At 40.9% G+C, this 18,412-nt stretch overlaps 1 long non-coding RNA gene across 1 annotated transcript; it reads left to right on the top strand.

Annotated features, from left to right (window-relative positions):
* The first annotated feature begins 10 nt into the window (after positions 1-10).
* LOC111097724 lies at positions 11-10,720 on the top strand. Its single transcript, XR_005365818.1, has 2 exons — positions 11-479; positions 10,188-10,720. It is a non-coding gene; the product is annotated as an uncharacterized LOC111097724 (long non-coding RNA).
* The last annotated feature ends 7,692 nt before the right edge of the window (positions 10,721-18,412 follow it).

The raw sequence follows: 18,412 nt of genomic DNA on the forward strand, positions 1-18,412 counted from the left end.
TCTTCAGTTGGTAGAGTCACAAGGGGTCGACTCCGCCCAGGTTGGCGCAGGGGCTTGCGGGGGGCCAACTAGCAAGGACGCCCGGGAACTCTCGAGAAGAGCCGACTATGACGGTCCCAGGGTGTGGGACAATTCGCGGGCCTGCGCGGATGCTGTCGCAGACGTCCCGCGGTCTGGGCTCCGCGCCGAGGGGGACGTCCGGGCTGGAAGGCTCCGAGAAGCGTGGGACTGAAAAACGTTGAGGACCTTTGTACTGTGCTAGGGGCCTCCAGAGTTAAAGACGGTGTGATTTGTGTTCCTGGGGCTTAAAAACAGTGTAAAAGCATACGTAGGTCCAAGCCTAAGTGCACAAGTAGTTCCTCGCCTTAGGACAGGTGGATGCTAACCAAGGTGGTGCAGTTTTAAAGCTGGAACTGATTTCATGATCTTCCCCAACTCCCACCCCGCTTCTTCGTTCCGTAAATGCACCAGCATCGGAGGTAAGATAATGATAGGATTAAGTCTGGAGCCAAATCTGAGCGTAAACCCGGGAGGCCCTTGTAAACCTCCACAACCTGAAAGGGTTCGCTGTGCACACGTGGGAAGCCGGGAACAGGCTCCTGCCCCCTCTTCCCCTAGCTGCATCCTGCCCATCACCAGGTGAGAACACTCAAGTTTACTCTGGAAGCCCTCCATGGTAATTCCCCGTGTAGCTCTTCACCCCACTCAACATCTAGATCCTTGACAGCAGGGACTGTGACCTTTTCTTGGATCTGAAGCACCTCCCCAGTGCCAGGCACAGTAGTGCATTAAATATTTGAGGTTAAGATTATTTATTAATAAGAGAGAGAGAGAGAGGCAGAGACACAGGCAGAGGGAGAAGCAGGCTCCATGCAGGGAGCCCGACGTGGGACTCGATCCCGGGTCTCCAGGGTCATGCCCTGGGCTGAAGGCAGCGCCAAACCGCTGAGCCACCCGGGCTGCCCGAGGTTACTTAGTTTTATCTCTCCTTTGAGAGATGAGGAAAGTGAGATCCGAAAAAGGTTAAATGGTTAATCATGCTGGGTTATACTACTAGGCATTAGTAGTATAATTTGTTAATTCGCCTACTCAACACTGATTTATTGAATACCTATTCAGTGCCAGGCACTGTTTGAGATGGGAATCCAGTAGAGAGCAAAATAGGTCAAGTCTGGACTCTGATTAAGGGCTCCAAAGTTTAGTTTGGGAAGATAATTAAGAACTGTCCTGTAAAATAAATCAGGATAAAGAGATTGAAGGTGGCAAGTTCAGCCCTTTCAAAGAACAACAAGGAGGACCATGTGGATTAGAGGAAAGAGGAAGTTAGGGAGGAGAGGGAAGAGCAGCCTGGAGGTCTGAGATAGCTGGGGCCCAGATTATGCAGGATGTTAATAGGCTCCTGTAAGGACCTTGATTTTTATTCAGAAAGAGATGGAAAACCATTGGAAAGCTTGGTGCTTTGCAGTGATAGGAATCTATTTACATTTTTAAGGGATCATTGGCTGCTGTTTGGATAGGTTATTTTAGGGGAATAAAAGTAAATACAAGTAGAGAAACCAGTCAGGAGGCTCTTGTAATAATCTAGGCTAGCAGTGATAGTGACTTGATCTAGGTAAGATAATGGAAAAGGGTCAGGTTCTCGCATTATTTAAATAGTAAGACAAAGTAGAAATTGCTGATAGTCTGGCGGTGGCAAACGAGTCAAGAACATTTCCAAAATTTGGGGCCTGAGTGTTTAGAAAGATGGAGGTGGCTCTGATTAAAATGCAGAAGATTGGGGCACCTGGGTGGGTTAAGTCTCTGTCTCAGCTCATGATTCCGTCCTGGGATCAAACCCCGTATCAGGCCCCCTGCTCCAATGGGAGTCTGCTTCTCCCTCTCCCTCTGACCCTCCTCCCACTCTGTTGTGCCCAAGATTGCAAATCCGAGAAACCACCAAGGAGCCGACACCCATGCAAGCGCACGAGGGTTTATTAGCAAGCTCGAGCTTGGGTCCAAGTATACCCGACACAGTGGAGCAGGGACTTGGACCTCGAAGTGGGTTACAGCTGGGTTTTTTATAGGCTGGTCTAGGGGATTTTCAGAAGGGATGGAAGAATTTCTCCAAGTCCTGTTTACATTCTGATGTGGGGCTTTCAAGGGCATTGAGCTCTGTTCTCATTCTAATAGGAGACTTTCTACCATGGGCGTGGGCTCTGTTGTCTTTCTGATATGGGATTACCTGCCGAGGACTTTGAGGACATTCTGCAGTTTTTCCCATAAAGTTCAGCTCTTATTCACAGGGGCCTAAGATGGCTGTACTTGTGCTAATGCTAAACTTTAGGTGGGATGGCCTTAATTTTTTCTCGGCCTCCACAACTCATGCATGCTCTCTCGCTCTCTCTCTCAAATAAATAAATAATATCTTAAAAATAAAATGGGGAATATTGAGGGAAGAACAGATTTAAAGGTGAATCAGAAATGATCTTATAGAATCTGAAGCTTGAGTCCATGCTACACATACAAATGTCAGGTTTCAGTGAGGGATTTGTTCTAGAACATGCAAGTTTGGAGTTCAGAGCAAGAAATACACGTGGGCGTCTGCAGCCTATACCTGATATTTGAAGCCTTGGAAATGGATGAAAGCACCAAGGAAGAAAATAAAGACAAAAGATGAGGTTTAAGAACTAAGGCTTGTGACATTTCAGTATTTAGAGGATGCAAAGGTGAAAATCCAGCACTGGAAGCTGAGAAAGAATAGCCAGAGAGATAAGAGGAGAATTGAGGGGGGTGGGGGGGTGTCCCTGGATGGCTCAGCAGTTTAGCGCCTGCCTTCCGCCCAGGGCATGGTCCTGGAGTCCTGGGATTGAGTCCTACATCAGGCTCCCTGCATGGGGCCTGCTTCTCCCTCTGCCTCTCTCTCTGTGTTTGTCATGAATAAATAAGTAAAATCTTAAAAAGAGAGAGAGAGAGAGAAAGGTGAGATCCCAAATAACAGAGAAGCAAATCTTTCAAGAAGGGAGTTATGAACTGTAAAATGCTGCTGTTCATTCTGGTAAAATGAGCACTCAACACTGACCATAGGTTTTGGCAACACAGAGGTCCCTGGTGATGCTGAGCAACATTATGGTGATATGTTGAGTCAAAAGATAGACTGAAGTAAGTTTAGGAGTACATGAAGGAAGGAAAAGTGTGTACAGGGAGTGTAGACAAACATTTTATAGAATATACTGTGAAGGAGAAGCAGAGAAAGGGATGGTATCTAGAAGTGTGAAGTCAAGGGAGGTTATTTTTTGAGAAGGAAGAAATAATTGCATGTTGAATCTGATGGAAGTCATCTGTAGGTAACTAGTTTAAAATAAACTTTTAAAAATGTAGTCCCTCCATGATTAACCAATTTCAAGTACTTAGTAGCTACAAGTGGCTAGTAGCTACTGTATTGAACAGCATGGACAGAGAATATTTCCATCGTAGAAAACTCTGTTGAATAGGGTTGTAGTAGGGAGTAAAAATTTGATAGCATGAGAGAGAATGAGTACATTGAGGAGCAAGAGGAAATAGGATCCAGTACAAAGTGAATCGGTTGACTTTAGGTAAGAATCTAGACCATCCAGCCATTGTCACAGAAGGAAAAACAAGGTATATGATTACAGCTGCAACAAGGCTGGTAGAGGTAGGTGAGAATGAATGGATGTTCTCCTAATTGTTTCTAGTCCTGAAACCCTTCATCCCTAAACAACATTCTCAGTGTTGCTGTATCAGGCTTCCTCTTAAAGTATGAAACAACTACTGATGAAATTTGTCCAGGCACTTATTCATTTATTCACTCATGAACGCATTCACTATGGAACACCTAAAATCTTCCAAGTGGCAAATTAAGTGCTTGAAAAACAGTGATGAGCAAAAACAGGTCCTTATAGTTACAGAGCTTGTACCCCAGAGGACAAGGCAAATATTAAACAAATAATCACACTAAGTTACACAGTGAAACAGGTTTTTTTTTTTTTTTTTTTTTTAAGATTTATTTATTCAGAGAAAGAGAGAGAGGCAGAAACACAGGCAGAGGGAGAAGCAGGTTCCATGCAAGGAGCTCCATGGGACTCGATCCCAGGTCTCCAGGATCCCACCCCGGGCTGCAGGCGACGCTAAACCGCTGTGCCACAGGGGCTGCCCTGAAACGGGTTCTGAGGGAAAGGGACATGTTTCCATGAGAGTATATCTACCCCGGGGTCAGAAAGATTCCCAGGGAAAGGATTATTAGGCTGTGGTCTGAAGGATGAATAGTTAACACATGCAAGGTACATGCACACATATGTGTGTCTGTGCATTTTGTGCATGTGTATAAGAGGGAAAGAGTGGTGTTTGCTTGTTTTTCAGTTCAGACTTTCCAAATCCTTCGCCAATTTCCTTAGACTGCAGAAGTAGACTGCAGGGGCTGTGACAAAGTGGAAGAGAAGGCCAGGTTGATTATCCTTGGTTCTCCCTTAGTTTATTCTGAACTATGAAGTGAATTCAAATGTTCATTTAAAAATTGGGAGTCCCTATCTCAGTGAATGAAATAGCCTCTGAACAGAATCTTATAAGGAAAGAGAGCTTAGATGCTAGGCTTTGCAAAAGTACTTAACTGCTTGGTTTCCTTATGTGTAATGCTAGTGATAACCTTCTTTCCAGGATTTTTTGGAAGTAGTAGGTAAAATAAGTGAAGTTCCTACAGTACCAGGAGCATAGGAAGTTCTGAAAAATTATTGTTGCTGTTTTTTATGATCTAGTCTAAACTTCATGAATTTTGGTTCTTCGGTCTCTCCTTAGAGTCTGATTTTTTGACCCCACCTAATAACGTATAGTTAGTGTCTCAAACTCCTAAGTCAGTTTATTCAGTTAAGTGCTTAACATAATTAAAGCACGCAGCAAGTTACATCTCAGGGCAAAGAAGTTATACGTGATATACTTAATGAACTTAATTTATACAATAGTGTAAAACATATATTGTATCCATATAAGCATTACCAAAGGCAGTGTGATGAGTGCACAAAGAAGAGGCAAACCAAGTGACAGCTAGGCAGGAGAAGAGAAAAAGATTCCATGACACTTCAGCCCTTGGAAGCTGGGGAAAACATGAAATAGTAGGTTAGTGAGGGGAGTTCTAAGCAGAGGGAACGGCAGAAGCAAAGATACAGAGCTCTCCTTCCTGTATATATATCCTTCCTTAAACTGCAGAATGTGTTTTTAGACACTGAAATCTTCCCAGAGCCTATGGAGTAGGGAAGATCACTAAACCAGTGGCTTTCACACTTTTGTGACTATGACTAGCAAGAAAATACATTTTATTAAAAAAAAATACATTTTATAAATGACACAAATACACACATAAAAAGAAATGTTATAAAACAATAATGAGCCTTACTACATGTGCTGGCCTTGGATATTCACTAATCTATTTCACTTTTTTCTTTAAATGCTGATTGAACCTGGGGCTCCTGGGTGACTCAGTTGGTTGAACATCTGCCTTCAGCTCAGGTCATGATTCCCCCCTGGTCCTGGGATTAATCCATGTGTGGGGCTCCCTGCGCAGCAGGGAACCTGCTTCTCCTCCCTATACTCCTCCCCCTGCTCATGCTCTTTCTTGTATGTGCTCTCTATCTCTCTCTTTCTCAGATAAATAGGTAGAATCTTTAAAAAATAGGGATACCTGGGTGGTTCAGACAGTTAAGTGTCGGCCTTCGGCTCAGGTCATAATCCCAAGGCCCTGGAGCATCAGGCTCTTTGCTCAACGGGAAGCCTTTTTCTCCCTCTGCCTGCTGCTCTTCCTACTTGTGCATGCTCCCTCTCTCGCTGACAAATAAATAAAATTAATTTTTAAAAAAAGAATCTTTAAAAAATAAATAAAATTCTAATTTTAGAATTATTGATTCTAATTCAAAAAAACTAGTTACAAGAAAACATTTTTTAGACACCTGAGCCGTATTGCACAATACCAGGAATTATTGCTAACTTTTTGAGGTGTGACAATGGGTTGTGTGGTTATGTAAGAAAATACGTGACAGTATCTTGATAATCATTGAATGTGGGTAATTTTACTATTCTCTCTACTTTTGTAGGTATGTGAATGTTCATAAAGAAAAATCTTAAATGCTGATTGTAGTTTGATTTCACTATACTCATTAGTATAGCATGACTAGATGTTTGAAAAACACTGTACTCAATCACATCATTGTAAATGCAAAGTAAACAACACCCAGCAGGAAATGTACCTGTGAGAGCTAGAGCAGCTAGAAGCAACACAGTTGATTGACTTCTTCAGCAAATAGTTGTTCAAGCATCAAAACTTGATGTTGTTGCAAAATCATTTTTTAAATAATCTTACATATAATCTTGAAATATTGGAGATTGTAACCATTACAATCTAAGACAAAGATTTTCATTTAAGACCAAAGTGGTAGTTAAAAAAAAAAAAAAAAAAAAAGACCAAAGTGATGAGGTGTTTTTTAAAGCTTATTTTTTAAATTAGTTTCAAAGGTAGAATTTAGTGATTCATCAGTTGTATATAACACCCAGTGCTCATTACATCACGTGCCTTCCTTAATGCCCACCCCCCAGTTATGCCATTCCCCACCCATCTCCCCTCCAGCAACCCTCAGTTTGTTTCCTAGAGTTTAGTGACTCTTATGGTTTGCCTCCCTCTCAATTTTCATCTTATTTTATTTTTCCTTCTCTTCCCCTATGTTCATCTGTTTTGTTTCTTAAATTCCACATATGAGTGAAATCATACAGTATTCGTCTTTCTCTGACTGGCTTACTTTGTTTTTTTTTTTTTTTTAATTTTTATTTATTTTATGATAGTCACAGAGAGAGAGAAAGAGAGAGAGAGAGAGAGGCAGAGACACAGGCAGAGGGAGAAGCAGGCTCCATGCACCGGGAGCCCGACATGGGATTCGATCCCGGGTCTCCAGGATCGCGCCCTGGGCCAAAGGCAGGCGCTAAACCACTGCGCCACCCAGGGATCCCTGACTGGCTTACTTTGCTTAGCATAATACCCTCTAGTTCCATCCACATCACTGCAAAATGGCAAGATTTCATTCTTTTTGGTGACTGAGTAATAGTCCATTGTTTATATGTCACATCTTCTTTATCCATTCATCTTTTGGTGGACATCTGGGTTCTTTCCATATTTTGGCTATTGTGGATATTGCTGCTATAAACATTGGGGTGCATGTGCCCTTTCAGATCACTGTTTGTATCCTTTGGATAAATAGCTAGTAGTGCAATTGTTGAGTAGTATAGTAGCTCTATTTTTAACCTACATACTATTTTCCAGAGTGGCTGTGGTGGTGTTTTTTGTTTGTTTATTTTTTTTTTTTAATTTTTATTTAGGGCAGCCCCGGTGGCGCAGCGGTTTAGCGCTGCCTGCAGCCCAGGGTGTGATCCTGGAGACCCGGGATCGAGTCCCACATCAGGCTTCCTGCATGAAGCCTGCTTCTCCCTCTGCCTGTCTCTGCCTCTCTCTTCGCTCTCTCTGAATGAATAAATAAATAAATCTTTAAAAAATAAATAAATAAATTTTTATTTGCTTATGATAGTCACAGAGATAGAGAGAGAGAGAGAGGCAGAGACACAGGCAGAGGGAGAAGCAGGCTCCATGCACCGGGAGCCCGATGTGGGATTCGATCCCGGGTCTCCGGGATCGCGCCCTGGGCCAAAGGCAGGCGCCAAACCGCTGCGCCACCCAGGGATCCCATGTTTGTTTATTTTTTAAGGAAATATTTATCTTCAAAATTTGAGCTGAAAATATGGTACTCAACAACCTAAATGGAAAATTTACAAGGCAGTGGACATTAATCTCATTTTACTTTGATTAATTAACTGGTTTTTTTTTTTCTTTCTTGGCCTCATAACAACTTATGATGGATCACAAAGAATCAGAAAATAGTACTGATCATTCATAATTGTTTGTTGACCTTTTTGGAGTCTTCTCCAGTTTTCACACAAATACATTAAAAAAAAAAATACATTCAAAATAGTGGGAACAAAGAACTCAAGTGATTGCCTTGAGTTTAAAAGCCTATTTTGCTTAAAAGCTTTCACATATTTTAAGCAGTAGATTTAATGTTTAGCTATGTTTGTGTTTTTTTCTTAAGGCCCTTGTCTGATGAATCTAGGACTTCTTCCATCTGTGACTGTTTTTTCTTTTTCTTTTTTTTTTTTTTGTGACTGTTTTTCATATCCAAATTTATTCATGTGTGTAATTCTCAATTATTCAAAATATATTCTGCTCAGACCTTTATTTGCACACAGCCCCCAGATTCTCATTATAAGTGGAGGTCCAATTTGTCATTGTTACACCCTTCAGCAACACTTCTGTCAAACAATAATTTTTTCATAAGCACACAAACCAGGAAGACAGATGCAGGGTCACTCACTATAAGAAAGTAACTAGCAGTGGCAACTAGGGGTTGTTGCTGGTATTTTCTCAGTGTTGCCATGTGTGAAGGCTGAAAGTTTATGTGTTTCCCACAGGGCAGATAGTGTCTGGATAAATCAATACAGAAAAGTAGTCAAACATAATTGGCATTTCAGTGTACTATAAACTGAGTCCCTTCAAGACAGAAACCAGTTATAATCCTTGCAACAGCCAAGCATAAATTTTAGGAAGTCTTTATTAACAGTCATTGCTACTTGCTAAAACGTGGCATGCGTCTTTTAAATTTCCTGGTTCATTGGAGTTTTTTGTTTGTATTGTTTTTAAGGAACTAGAAAATGTATTTAATTTTCTTAGAGCAATAGATAATGTGGAATTTTTGTTTTGGCTTGTGTCTCTCTAAGGATTGAAAATAAGGAGAGGGTGGGTGGGGGGAATGGGAAAAAAAAAAAAAAAGAAAAGAATTTACATTTTAAAAGCTGGACACCGGGCAGCCCTGGTGGCTTAGCCGTTTAACGCCACCTTTGGCCCGGGGTATGATCCTGGGTACCTGGGATCAAGTCCCATGTCAGGCTTCTTCTGACATGGAGCCTGCTTCTCCCTCTACCTGTGTCTCTGCCTCTCTCTCTCTGTGTCTCTCACGAGTAAATAAATAAAATCTTAAAATATTAAAAATAAATAAATAAATAAAAGCTGGACACCTTTGGGGTGCCTGGCTGGCTCACTCAGAAGGTGGGGCAACTCTTGATCTTGGTGGGGTCCTGAGTTCAAGCTCCATGTTGGGTGAAAAGATTACTTAAATAAAAGTTTTTTTAAAAGTTGAACACTGTTATGCCACTTGCTTTCCAATAATTTCAGTTTAATTTGGAGAGGGAAATTAATAGCATTTACTTAAGCTCAGTAAAGAATATATGTATTTTCCATTGCATTAAGTCACAAAGACACCAATACCTCTCTTGTTCTTGGCTGCCCATCTTGCTTTCCAGGCCTGTTTGGGAGGAATGCAAATAGCCTGGAAATATGGTACACAAGGCAGGATATAGAAACGATATGTGTCTTTACATTGTCTCCCACTGAAGAATGAGCAGTATATTTTCAGTCAAGGGTGGGACAGTTGAATTATGTTATATTAAAGCACATTTTTTGAATTATATAGGGGGAGGTGCCTGGATGGTACAGTTGGTTAGGCATCTGATTCTTGGTTTCTGCCCAGGTTGTGATCTCAGGGTGGTAAGATAGAGCCCCGTGTCAGGATCCACTGAATGCAGAGTCTGCTTAAGGCTCTCTCCCTCTGCCTGCATGCTCTCTCTAAAATAAATAAATAAATATTTTTAAAAAATGAATTATATATGGGAAGAAAGGTGTTTATCACTGTATGTTAGAAGGATTTTTTTTAGTCAACATTTTGTTTTGGGTTTTTCTACAGTGTTTCCCAAACATACATACTTTTGATTTCTGATACCAGCCCCTACTTCAGGTCACTGGGATCAGCACCTGACCCAGGACTAGCTTCTGAGAAAATCCCATCCTTTTGGCTGGAGTGATTGATTATTTTGGGGACCCAAACTAAGGCAATTGGCATAATTTGTTGAATTCTACCAACTATAGCTAGTAGGAGAGTTATGTAATCCCAGAGTCACCAGCCATGAAAATGTGAATCAGTAATTGCTGGGATCCACTCTCCCTGGTAAAGAATGAGAATGTGTAGAGAAGCAGAGCCAATGACTGGAGAGAGGCTGATGAAGTCATTGATGTTTCTTTTTTTTTTTTTTAATTTATTTATTTGACACAGAGTGAGAGCATGCACAAGCTGGAGAAGACGCAGAGGGAGAAGCAGATTCCCCACTGAGCAAGGAACCTGATGTGGAGCTCGATCCCAGGTCCCCAGGATCATGACCTGAGCTGAAGGCAGATGCTTAACCAACTGAGCCACCCAGGTGCCCCTCATTGATGTTTCTATATCCAGTTGTGCTTTAAGACAAATTTACTCCTGACTTCCCAGTTATTTGAGCCAACAAATAAGTTGTACAAAGCTAATTTGAGGGGTTTTTGCTGTTGTACTAATAAAAGGTCCTCCTTAATATTGAGTTTGGATAGAATCACTAATTCTTTAGTAGCATGCTTCCTCTAAACATTAATGTTTATTCTTTTTTATTATTATTTAAAAGTTTTAATTCATTCTTTGTGTTCTTATCATTTCTTTTATCATTTTGTTGATTATAAATTCATTATATATTTTTTAAAAACCAATGCACTGAAAATGCCAAAAGAGTAAAATATGACCCAGCTATCCTCCAAAGTTTCAATAAAAGTGGAGCAAATCAAGGATGACTGAATTTTTTTTTAATCAGATAAACTCCAAGTTGAAACTAACACACCAAAAATATTCCATAGCCAAATAGTGCAAGAGGTTGAGGAGAAATACCCCAGAGCAGAAGTGGAATGGCCTACTGACCAAGTGGCTTGGAAAGAAGACTTTCAAAGAAAGCTTCAATTAAATTCTAAACTACATGCTGCCACTATCTCCCCAAATATAATTGGGTGTTCTAGGAGGCGTAGTCTCTTCAACTTCTACAGATCCCATGACATACATATTTTATATAAACTTCTCAGGTAATTCTGATGCGCCGCAAACTATAAATATATTGAATGAAGTACATCAGTTAACTCATTGAACATTCATAATGGTTCTATCATGTGCATTCTGTTATCAACTACATTTTTAAAATGAGGAAACAGGGCAGCCCGGGTGGCTCAGCGGTTTAGCGCCGCCTTCAGCCCAGGGCATGATCCTGGAGACCTGGGATGGAGTCCCACGTCAGGCACCCTGCATGGAGCCTGCTTCTCCCTCTGCCTGTGTCTCTGCCTCTCTCTCTCTCTCTTCTCTGTGTATTCTCATGAATAAATAAATAAAACCTTTAATAAAATAAAATAAATAAAATAAAATAAAATGAGGAAACAGAGGCACAGAAAGGCTAAATTGTCTAAGATCCCACAGCCTAGTCAGTAGTTGAACCAGGTTTGGAACACAGGCAGGCTGGTTCCAAAGCCAGTTATTTAACTACTACCCTATACTGCTTTAAAATAATGTCCTTTATGGCAATAATGACAGAGCAGTAATGTTGACAATTGCAGGCAGTCTAGGGGGAGAAATGTTTGGATTACACCCCATCCAACACTAGTTTCTCTCATTTCTGAACTTCTTATACTCAACTTAAAATCAGTGTAACACAATTTGGCATCAAATTCTATCCCCTCTTCCATCCTGTTACAGTAGCCTTCTCAACCATATCAGAAGTTGTCTAAGTGGGGCACTTGGCTGGCTCAGTTGGTAAAGCATGCAACTCTTGATCATAGGGTTGTGAGTTCAAGCTCCATGTTGATCATGGAACCTACTTAAAAAAAAAAAAAAAAAAAAGAATTGACTAAGAACTCAGGTCCAGTTTTATCTCTCCCCTTGTCTGTAGCACCTGGTATGATGCACCATTTTTTGCTGACCAGATTCAGAAGTGGTAAACTGACTTTAGAAACCTACTTACTTGTGAATTTTAGATGCATTTAGCACTGAATTCTTGATGATATTACATTTTACCAGTTCCTGCCCTTTTGCAGTTTTAGATGTTTACCAGACACTCTCTTCCTTCGGTCACATCAGATATCCTTTTGTTGATCTTCACCACTCAAAGCCCACATTTCTTTTGCTAATCAAATTGATATGGGAACACTCCCTTCCTGCAGCTGACAGCAGTTCTTGAAAATTTTTCCTTTTGAGCATGCTTCCAGCAAGCTCTTTCCTCTTTGACTTTTGTTCGCTTCCTAGAAATGCCCATGCTGGGACAAAATTACTTTATCCAGATGCCAGTGATTGAAAAGACATTCTAATTATCTGTTGATGATAAATCATCATTTAGAAACCCATTTGTTGAGCTTGTGAATGTTCAAAGGGAAAGAGTGGTTTACCTAGTACCACTGAAATAAGCTTGGTATTTGGAAATGCTGTAGGCTTGAATACATTGAATTATAAATTGAATCATTACTAACTTAACCTCTGGGAGGTTTTCAGTGATTGTTTTATTCAGCTTTACTGACTACACTGCCCATAGCAACTCTGGCAATGATTCCCCTAGCGGCGTGAAGGGGCTGCCCAGCTGCAGAAATTCGTGATGGCTGCATTTGCCTGCAGAGTTTGGAAAGATCTAAGGTCTTTGGAGACTAGAAATGTGTTTTTTCCCTTGTCTTAACTGGCAGTATGAGCCTCTGGCGTTTCAAAGTGCAAGTCATTAGTGTCCACCGGGGTGATGTTAATCTGTCTGTGTTTCAGTCTCAGGACATTTTCCAGTTGCTTCTGCCACAACAATCTCTGCCATCTCAGTGCCTCTGATGCCCCTTGTGAATTCAGAAAGCTCTGCAGCGCCAGCAGGACTTCACAAAAACCCATTGCCAACCAATCCTTATTCTCTTCTTCCTTTCAGTCATCTTTAAGTCTCAAAGCTTGTCTGAAAGGTAGGGCTTCTGCTTGGCATTTTCAGACGTGAGCCAAGAGAAACCTATTATTGTTTTGTTTTTGTGTTTGTTTAGTACCTCTCAATAGGGAGGAGACTTTCTTTTGAATTTAGGGCTCAGGTCATGCAGTCTGGGGAACTTAAGCTGATGTTGTTCACATTTACATTCAAGAGAAACATAAGACTATAGGATGGAGAGAAGGAAGACGTGAGAATTGCCAGAAAGCAAACAAAACAAGGCACTTGAATGGTTGGAAGGGACTCAGGAAAAGCCAGAGGCTCCCAGGTGATGCTTGAAATGGGTGTGAGGGGTCAGAATTCTCAGGACATCCTATCCTTCTTCATCTCCCTGGAGTGACTAAGCTGAACCCCTGCTGCCTGAGCTATGGTTTGGTGGAGAGCCAAAAGGGGGAGGGTGCTCTCCTTTCATCAGATCGGTCCAGACTTCCCAGTGTGTTAATATGACATGGAGCCAAACCATACCAAAGAGCTAGTTGATGGTTGTTAAGAGCCTTGGCCCTTTATTTAATCATCAGAAAAACCAAAGCTCATAGATGCTGGTAAAGTGCCAGATTAATTATTCAGAAACAAGTGCCTGGGATTGGACCAAGTATTGTCTCATTAACATGCAGTGTCCATGCTGGAGTCTGGTTAGAAAAGCCTCAGAGATGGCAGGAGGGGTTGATGGGAGGGAACCAGGAGAAAAAAAAATTAACTTTCCCTGTATTGTGCTGTGAAATCTCTTGGTATAATAGAATGCCATCCTTTCCATTACAGGATCCAGTAATGTTCCCTGGCCCAGGCTCTGTTCTGGAATATGCAAGACAATTATTCTACCAGATTCTTGCATCTGTGCCCACAAACTTGGCCTTCTTACCTCTTATGATCTGTTGTGTCTAAGGTCAATCCTCCCACTTATATTCAGATCTCATCTCCTCTTGCCTTCTCAAGGACTTCACTCCTGAAATTCTTCCTTCTTTCTCCTGCACCATTAAGTTCCCATGTCTGCTAAATGATTCCCATCAGCATGCATTCTAATATATTTACCATCTTTTAAAAAACCCTCCAGGATCTACTTCTCCTTTCAGCAACTCCCTGTTTTTTTCCATCTTTATAATAAAATTCCTGATAGAATTGTCTCTACTGGTCTTTTCTCAACCTCATCAGTTTCTATTCACTCTTTTTTTTTTTTTTTTAAGTTTCATTTATTTAAGTGATCTCTATACCCAACATGGGGCCAGAACTTATGACCCCAAAAATCAAGAGTTGGATGCTGTATTGATTGAGACAGCCAGGCACCCTGGTTTCCATTCACTCTTGAATCAGGCTTTTGTGGTAACACAAAATCACATTTTATCAATATTTTGTGTTGCCAAATCCAGAGGTGAATAGTCCTCCTAAGTCTGTCTTACCTGATTTCTCCCTTTTTCCAACCTCTAAACATTGTAGTAACATGGCCTTAGTCCTTAGATTCCTTCTCTCTTTGCCTTAGCAATCTCCTCTAGTCTCATGGCTTTATATACCTTTTTTGTGATGATGACATCCAAATTCCTGTCTCCTCCAAGGTCCAGTCTCTAATTCCCACTTGGATAGAATCTAATAGAAGGGGTGCTTGAGCGGCTCAGTTGGTTAAGTATCTGACTCTTGATCTCAGTTCTCTTCTTGATCTCAGGGTTATGAGTTTAAGCCCAATGCAGATTTGGAGCCTACTTTAAAAAAAAAGAAATTTAATAGAAATCTCTGATCCCAACTTTTTCTCCCACAGTCTTCTCTATCTCATTCATGGCTGTTCCATTCTCTAATTCCTTCGAGGAAAAACCTAAAAGTCACATTTTCCCCCCTCCTCTCTCCATGTATGCAATCCATCAGTGAGCCCTGTCAACTCCACCATCAAGGCATACTACACTTGAGACCACTTTTTACCACCTGCATCATCACCTCCCTCCACCATCAGCTCTCACCTGAACTATTAGAATAGTCTCCTGCAGCCTGTTTTCTGCACAACAGCCAAAGTCATATTTAAAAACAAATATAATCATTTTAGGGTGGCTTAGCAGTTGAGCGTCTGCCTTCAGCTCAGGGCGTGATCCTGGAGTCCCAGGATCGAGTCCCACATCAGGCTTCCTGCGTGGAGCCTGCTTCTCCCTCTGCTTGTGTCTCTGCCTCTCTCTGTGTGTCTCTCATGAATAAATGAATAAAATCTTAAAAAAAAGATTTTATTCCCTAGTCAAAACCCTTTATGGCTTTTTTTTATTTTATTTTATTCCCTAGTCAAAACCCTTTATGGCTTTTCCATCACCCTTAGAACAAAATCCACAGTCCTTACTGTGATTACATGAGATCCTATATGATGTGGCCCCTGCTGTTTTCCAGCCCTACCATCTTGCTCCCTCTTGGTCCTTCTTTCCATCCCAGTAGCCTTCCTGTGGTGTCTACAACACTTAAAATTTGTCTCTCTGATGTTGTATTTCCAGGTTTCAGTCTATAATAACAGTATATTATTGATTGAGCTCCTACTACACGCAAGCCAGTGTGTTTGGTATTTTACATATTTAATTTTTTAACCATGACCCCTCAACATAGATATTATTGTCTCTTTACAAAAGAAGAAACTGAGGCTCAGCGAGGTTAAGTATTTGCCCAAAGTAGCAGAGCTGGACAGTAATAGAATGGATTCACATTCAGGTGTGAATGTGAACTCACTTTAAATTTTAAGCTCTTTGCATTGCATAATGGCACTTCTTTGTGGCTGGGATGGACCAGTGAGGACTTCATGCCCTCAGTAAAATGTTATTTTTTAGGATGTGTGTGAGTGTATGTGTGCTGATGTCCTGGAGCTGGCTTTAAGCTTTGGAAAGAGGTTGCTGAGGAAAATGATCCTGTTTGTAAACTCCTTGGCTCTGGAGGAAAGACATGCATGGTGGAGTAGAAGGAGGTACAGGATCTTCCCACCTGAGTGATGGAGCCCGCAGGGATGGGGAAACAAGCCCTGGGGGAGCGGCTGCAGTGAAGACTCTTTTGTTTCCAAATGCTAATAGTTCTGGATTCAAAATCTTTTCTCTCTTTGACTGGACCCAGAGATAATAAAACAAAAAACTTACAGCATATAATTTGGCATTTTACTGGTATGGTAGGCTCACAAAATTTTCTTCTCCCTGACAAGGCTCAGATAATTCTATCAAAATAAATCTCTGAAGGGAAAAAGCTTTCTTTTAAAGTCTATGAGAAGCCTTTTCAAGAACAAAAATAACACTTAAAACCGATATTCCGCGTATCTTCTTTTTCTTCTCTTTTTCAGAAGAAATTCTGCCCTTTCTGATAATAGAAAATAAAAAAATGTTAGTGGGGAAAATGTCAAAATTTGGCATGCTGTAGAGAGTGGAAATTTCTCCAACACTATACTTTGAATTTTAAAGAGTTTGGGGCACAGGTTGTTCAGGAGTTAGAGTTCCACATCCACTTGATATTCTTTGCTAGTTGTCATGTCTGTGAATGGGTTCACTGTATTTGTACTCATTCATCAAACTTTGAGAACATGACCGTATTAGTCAGGGTTCTTCAGAGAAACAGAGCCAATGAGATATGTATACAGATATATGTAAGTGGAGATTTAATATAGGAATTGGCTTATGGGATAACGGAGGTCTGATAGTCCTACAAGCTATTGTCAAGCAAGATGGAGAACCCAGAAAACTAATAGTATAATTCAGTCTAAATCTGAAAGCATGAGAACCATGGAAGCCAATCCTAATCTCAGTCCAAAGACCCAAAAATCAGGGGGCTGATGGTGTAAGTCCTGGTTCAAGTCCAAAGGCTTAAAAACCAGGAACTCTGATGTCCAAGGGCACGAGAAGGTGGATATCCCAGTTAAAGTAGAGAGCAAATGCACCCTTCTATCTTTTTGTTCTATTCAAGCACTCAGTGGATTGAATGATGCCCACATTGGTGAAGTCTATCTTCTTTACTCAGTCTACTGATTGAAATGCTAACCTCTTTGGGAAACACCCACACAGATACACCCAGAAGTGTTTTACCAACTATCTTAGCACCCCTTAGCCCACTCAAGTTGACACATAAAATTAGCCATCAAAATAACCATTTCAAGAGACAAGTATTTCAACATCTTCTTCAAATGATCTCTCTTATAAGTTACACTCTCAGGCTTTGTGGACACCTCTCTGCCCAAAATGTGCTTGATGAGAGATGGCCAGTTTTTGGTGGATCATATAGCACAGTTAGGTAGATAAGCCAAACTTCGTATGCATTTCAGTATAGATACATTTACCATGTGTTTAACATGGGGTAGGTGGTATGAAGGCTACAGTGGGAAAGAGGAAGAGAGCAAAAACTTATTTATTAAGATCCTATTGGGTACCAAATAATTTACTGCATGTATAATTTTATGTAGGGTAAAGATGATTCCTCATAGTTAGAGAAGTGAGGCTCTAAAAGGCTAAGTACTTCACTCAAGCTAGGGAATGGAGGAGCTAAAATTGAAATCGTGAATGGTCTGATACTAAAACACATGCCCTGTCCGTTGTACTACATCAGCACAGAATTAAAGTTGAGATTCCCTTCCAGATATTCTATGGTTCAAGATGAAATGCCACATTTGCCAAATAATAAATTCTGAATGAATTTGGAGAGGAAGAACTAAAAGTACTTGGTTTATCAGGAAGGTTTCATGGAGGAGGCAGGGTAGGAGCTGGGTCTTGAAATCTAGGTATGGTTTTTATGAACAGAAAAGAAAATTATAACAGGTGAGGGGAATTACAGTCTGGGAACCATCCATAATGAGCTAAGATATAGAGGGGAGTGGCAACGGCACGTGATGGGTGAAGAGGCAATTGCTCTTGCTGTTGCTGAAAGTAGGACAGAGAGGTGTGCTGGTATTATGATCAGAGCCAGGTAGAGTTGTAAGCAGAGAGATATGGGGAAGAAGGGATAGATTATGTGCTTTCAGAGGGGGAAATTTTGTAATTGACTAATACATAATAGAACTCAGTGTAGGTAAATTTTCTGCATACATTGGAATATGTAAATGATAATTTTGTTCTGCAGGAAAGCATAGTAAAAATTAAAGTTATTCTTCAGATAGGAAAAGAATACAAACAACCATGGCCATTGTGGCATAAGTGCTCTCAAGGACTTTAATTGACTATTGTTATTTCAGAGTTAAGAGAAACAGCCATGTTTACCTAGCACACAGTGATGTGTCAGCACCATGGACAGCGGTGCCATGGCCACATGCTGCATCCCCAGGCAAAGGCGTTTAGACTTGATGTAGTAGATCTGTCACAGCAAACCACTGGAATGGAATCTTTTAGTGAATTTCAAAAAACTAATCTTTCTACCAAGTTTCCCTTTCTTTGTATTCCCATCAGGGAGAGATGAGCCCCATAATCTTAGAGACTTGGTGTGCAGATGTGTGCATATGTGCATGCATACACACACAAAAACCCAGTTTTCAGAAAATTGAAACGAACTCATTTTATGAAGATTGAGGACCCTAGAA

The sequence above is a fragment of the Canis lupus genome, chromosome 10 (assembly GCF_011100685.1).
Source record: "Canis lupus familiaris isolate Mischka breed German Shepherd chromosome 10, alternate assembly UU_Cfam_GSD_1.0, whole genome shotgun sequence".
Classification (NCBI taxonomy): Eukaryota; Metazoa; Chordata; class Mammalia; order Carnivora; family Canidae; genus Canis; species Canis lupus.